The 5,328-nt window shown below is 29.8% G+C and overlaps 1 long non-coding RNA gene across 1 annotated transcript; it reads right to left on the bottom strand.

The window, feature by feature from the left end:
- Positions 1-2,293: 2,293 nt before the first annotated feature.
- LOC113759992 lies at positions 2,294-3,146 on the bottom strand. The gene is made up of 4 exons (XR_003467025.1): positions 2,881-3,146; positions 2,700-2,796; positions 2,505-2,627; positions 2,294-2,383 (listed from the first exon to the last, which is right to left on the bottom strand). It is a non-coding gene; the product is annotated as an uncharacterized LOC113759992 (long non-coding RNA).
- Between the last annotated feature and the right edge of the window lie 2,182 nt (positions 3,147-5,328).

Raw genomic sequence — 5,328 nt, 5'->3', positions numbered from 1 at the left:
TTATGGAAATAATTTATCAGAGCTACAACATATTTCAATTCTTTCAACTTGCTCTCCGCCCCAGAAAGAGTGAAGTAATCAATTTAGTTCTGAAATTGAATCCCACTTAAACTTATAGATTCGAAAATTACGTTTGCTATGGTTTCTTGAACAACCAAAAAAAAAAAAAAAATGCAAACCATGATCTTCAAAATTCCCTTGCTTTCATATTGAAGTCAAAAACAAATTAGGCTAACATAATGCTCACTTTTGGTTTCTAGATTCGTAATGACCGACCACGGATTTTTCCTATGATCCAAACGTAATTAGGTCGAAAAGCTTTATGTTGGTCTGAAACAATTATTAGGCATGCTTAGTAGTTGCTCCAAACCAATGAAAGAATATATAAAAATCTTACTTGATTTAATTTAACATGTCAAGTGGATGTGGATCTCATTTAACATGTGAATTAGCAAATGGAGTCTTTACATGTCTAGTAGTTATTTCGGATCGCATCTTCATCTGGGATCTCCTCCCCATTAGTGGTGATATATATATATACTAGTAAGGCCTACAGCCAGTGCCCACCTTGGAATGTTTGATGGAAGGTTTGAATGTTTGAGTCATGAAAAAAATTATAGAATTACATAGGCCTAACTCCCTTTGGGCTCACATAAGTACAAAAAGAAATTTTGAGAAGGCCTTCGTTTAGTGAACAAGTGAGGATCATGGAATAAGAAGAGCCAAGTTTCTGATTAATCGAAATTAGTACTATTAGAAAGCTGGTCAGCTGCAGTTTACAGAAAATTTCATTGCAATGGATTTAACTTAATAAGTTACAATTTTTATTACTCAGAATTCCTGCTGATTGAAGAACGTAACGATAATACATTAATATTTAGTTAAAATATGAGTCATTAATGCTAACTAAAATTATGACCAAGTATAGTATGCAATTTTGTTATCAATTTTATTTTAATTTATTTGTACGTTGATATTTGGTTTAATTTACATTTCAAATTTTATACTTACATATATTTGTTTTAAAATCATATGTATAATTTCATTAGCAAACATTGCATCAAAAATATATCTATGGTCAACATTTTTGCAGAAGTTAATTGTGTTTCATAGGTGGACATCTATATTAGAATTGGATGTATAGTTTTAGTATATTTATTTTTTAAGGCAAAAGAGAGTAAATTGAAGTACATTAACATAAAGGATCGACAAATACAAGATAACAGAATTAAAACATATTTAGTTAGCAAGGTAAAAAAGTCTAAGTTGAAATACATTAACGCAAATGATAAAGAGATACAAGATAATTACATTAAAACAGAAGTAGTTCAGTCTTGAAGCACATAAGCATTATATTGTTGGAAATTAATGCTATGCATAATCATTGTGAAGGTTCATTGAAGTTTGCAGGTCAGCTGCAAGTTGTTCAACTTCATAGCTTGTGATAATGGTGAATGTCGTTCCTTTGATTGCTTTTTCTCTTGGAGTTGCTTTTTTAACAAAACACGGGAGTGTTTTTCCTTGGATTGCTTGTGTTATATGATGAAGTAAAATCATATTCTGCTATAGTCACATAGAAACACGTTAAGAAGCAAAAAGATTTAATATGTCAGCAGTTTGTTGTTGCTTTTCTTTAATACCTGATTGTTTATTTCGGTTAGTTCAGCAGCTTGAATGGACATCAATTTTTCAGCTTCGTCTCCCAAGGCAATTGTATCCATTTGTCCAGTGGCATCAACTATGGCAAGTGCAATGCAAGCTCTATATATGTAATTAGATGTATTAGCCATTTTGTTAATTTTTCATTAATCATGAGGGGAAAATTTTTAGGTGCATAAAAATATAGTTTACTCGCCTAGGAGGCGTTGATTTTCATTCTGCAATATTGGCAATTAATGTCCAAGGTTCTTATGAAGTCAGTGGGTTCATGACAGTTAGGGCATGTGAAATACCAGAAAGGAGCTTTTTGATAGTTAATTTCAGCTCGACCTTCAATCCATGCTGTTCGTTTCTATCATTAAGAGTAGATAAGAAATTGAGATAGAAGTAATAAATTATCAGCTATGTTGTTAAAAGGTTAAGTTATGAATGTCTTACAAATCTTGTGGTTTGAAGAGCTCTGTTTATGGGAATGATTTCATTTGTACTGACTGGAGGTAGAAGAACTCTTGGATCAGCATAGGCCTCATTATGAATCATTTGTGTGATCAGCGATATGTTATTGTGAAACCTTGATTAGTTTTTTGGAATGTTAGAATTAAATGTTTAATTTTAGAAATAAATATTTGGTGTGGGCGTGTTTACCAGTGATTAAGCTCCATTGTTTCTCTTAGAGCAGGTTGAACCATTATGACAGATGAAACTTGCGTAGCCAGTGAAAGATCTGCACATTATGTTTCAACAAAATCAGTTCTGATAAGATTATTCTTGTATGAAAATCAGCTTCAGTATTATTTATTTTTTAGTGAAAAAATGCATAATAGGTTCGGATGTTCAGGCTTTACAGTTTGTGGTAGTTGCTCTAAGTCTCATGGCCAAGATGACTGACGGCTCTTCTCTTTGCTGCAATTTGTATACCTTCATTTGTCTGGAAGTCATTGTAAAGTGTTAAGATCACTGGTTTTTCCCTGATTATACAGAAAGATGAGTGTCAGTAGGCAATTTTTTCATTTTGAGTTTGAATATCGTAAAGTACTTACTCTTCATTGATGATTACATAATCTCTTGCAGGAATTCTCTGTTCTTGAATCCTTATCTCCCTCATTGGACGTGCAAAAACAACAATTCCAAATATGTCTGCAGTAAAATCATTTTTAATGTTGTGTTTGGAAGGTTACTTAGATGTTGATAGTGGTAAAAATGGAGGAGTGTTTAACATACTCATATATTTGTTTGAGTCTGCATAAGTCTGAATGTTGGAAAAGTGGTGTAAAGGTAGGTATGGTGGTATTGTTTCATCTCCTCCTTCATTAATTAACTTCTTCAATTGTTGTTGTAGCTGTGATTGTCCAATAGTATGGATAGTCTGTAGTTGAAGATGTTTGTTGGCTCAGATGAACGGATGCATTTGAAACAAAGTACTTCCTGAATGGTAGTAGCAATCCATCTTTTGTTATTACATCTTTTGTCGGCTGAGTCAACAACCATGTTAGCTTGTCTAATTCATGATGAAACAGACATTCAATTAGCTTAGTTATGCATTAAAGAGATAATCAAACATCTTGCAGATGAACAAGTAGCTTACACTAAGCAGTTTGAAAATTCATTAGCAGAGTTTCACAATCATAAGCACACAGTATATATAATTCAATAATAAGCAACTATCAATGCTCATGAAAATTTGCAAATATGAAGCATCAAGAAAGCCTAACAAGCATTTTATCAAACATTACGTAGGCTAGTTATGAGTAAGACGACTGACCGGGAAGTAAAGCGGCAGTGCAAGCCAAAATGTTTAATGCTGAAAGCAATGCTGCAATGTAAAAACAGAAAACGTGTAACAGAAACTATATGTTATTACAATAAGACATAAATGCACATATACGATGAAGGAAAAACTAAGAAAAGTTGTATTACCAAACGATCGGAGAGCAAGAAAGTGAAGGAAGACTTGATTCTGCTATCTGCGAACGGAGGACAAACAAGCTGAACAGCAGCTATTAATGTATATAGCAGCATGGAGTGCACTATTCAATCTCACCAAATCTAGTACTCTGTATTTGAATCTAATGGTCATGAAAAGATGAAGTACAGCTGATAACTATTCAGAAGATTGACAAATCTATAAGTACAACCTAACTCTTACAAAAAAAAAAGCAATTGTCTAATCTGATTAGGTGAAGAATGGAGTAGTTGAGGAATGACTATTTTTTTTTTAACTTTGTTACAAGCAAACAAGCGGAAAAACTGGACAACCAAACAATCTGTAAATGATATGATACGTTTGTTTAAAATTGACAACTTTAAGCTCCGGTTCTATATCATTCACTTTAGCAGAACAAGAGCTATAAAGGATACGTTTGTTTTTAAATTGACAACTTTAAGAACCAACCGTATAAATGAATTAAAATAGAATTGATAATAAATATATTAATATATTAAGTGGCAATTTTAGTTCAATTGTATAACTTTAGATGACAATAAAATAAATAAAAATACAGTAAAATGTAGATTTTATTGCCGAGTTCCAGATTTTGTTTATAATAGGAAGAAAAATGTATATTACACTAGGCAAAAATGATAATCTTATTCTTTATAATAGGATAGGATAAATTTTAAATAGTCTTTGTTTTACATTAACTTTAAATGATAACTTATTTTAACAAATATAATTTTAAATGTTAAGGTTAAAAAATGAAATACAAATAATTAAATCTTGAATTAATTTGTCAAATATAAGTTAAAAATGTCAATGTAAATAGTAATAACTATAAATTCCAATTGAATTATACCTGTTCAAAATGTAGAGATCGAAAAGCTTCTTTATGATAGGATAGAACAAATTTTAAATAATATTTTGCTTCACATTAACTTTAAATGATAACTTATTCTAACAAATATAATTTTAAATGATTTAAATGATAAAGTTGGAAACTGGAACAGAAATAATTAAATCTTAAGCTAATCTATCTTCAAATGTTAATGTACATACAATATAATCATATAAATTGTATAATTGAAGTCAAATATACGTTGAAATGTTAATGTAAATAGTAATAACTATAAATTCTAATTGAATTATACCTGTTCAAAATGTAGACAATGAAAAGTTTCTTTATGATAAGATAGAATAAATTTTAAATAATCTTTTGCTACATATTAACTTTAAATGATTACTTATTTTAACAAATATAATTTTAAATAATTTAAATGATAGGGTAGAATAAATTTTAAATAATCTTTTGCTTCACATTAACTTTAATTGATAACTTCTTTTAACAAATATAATTTTAAATAATTTAAATGATAAGGTTGGAAACTGGAATAGAAATAATTAAATTTCAAGTTAATCTATCTTCAAATGTTAATGTACATATAATATAGGGAAAATGATCGGTTTCATCCTTCACATTTCACAAAAATATTCTTTTCGTCCCTCACTTTTAAAATGAAGCAATTTCGTCCTTGACATTTAAAAATTGAAATTATTACATCCCTGAACCCAAATTTCAATCTGAATCAAACCACCAATTAACCTAATTACAAATTTTGGGTGTGTAATTGGTAGATCACTTGGTTAACTCAACTTGATATTCATGTGAAATTTAATGAACCTTAAAAGAAAAAAATAAAAAATTATAACATAAAAAAGAAAGATTAATCTTTTCT

This window comes from Coffea eugenioides, chromosome 2 (genome assembly GCF_003713205.1).
Source record: "Coffea eugenioides isolate CCC68of chromosome 2, Ceug_1.0, whole genome shotgun sequence".
Taxonomy (NCBI): Eukaryota; Viridiplantae; Streptophyta; class Magnoliopsida; order Gentianales; family Rubiaceae; genus Coffea; species Coffea eugenioides.
The sequence above is the reverse complement of the archived record's forward strand: the minus strand, read 5'-3'. Positions and strand labels throughout refer to the sequence as shown.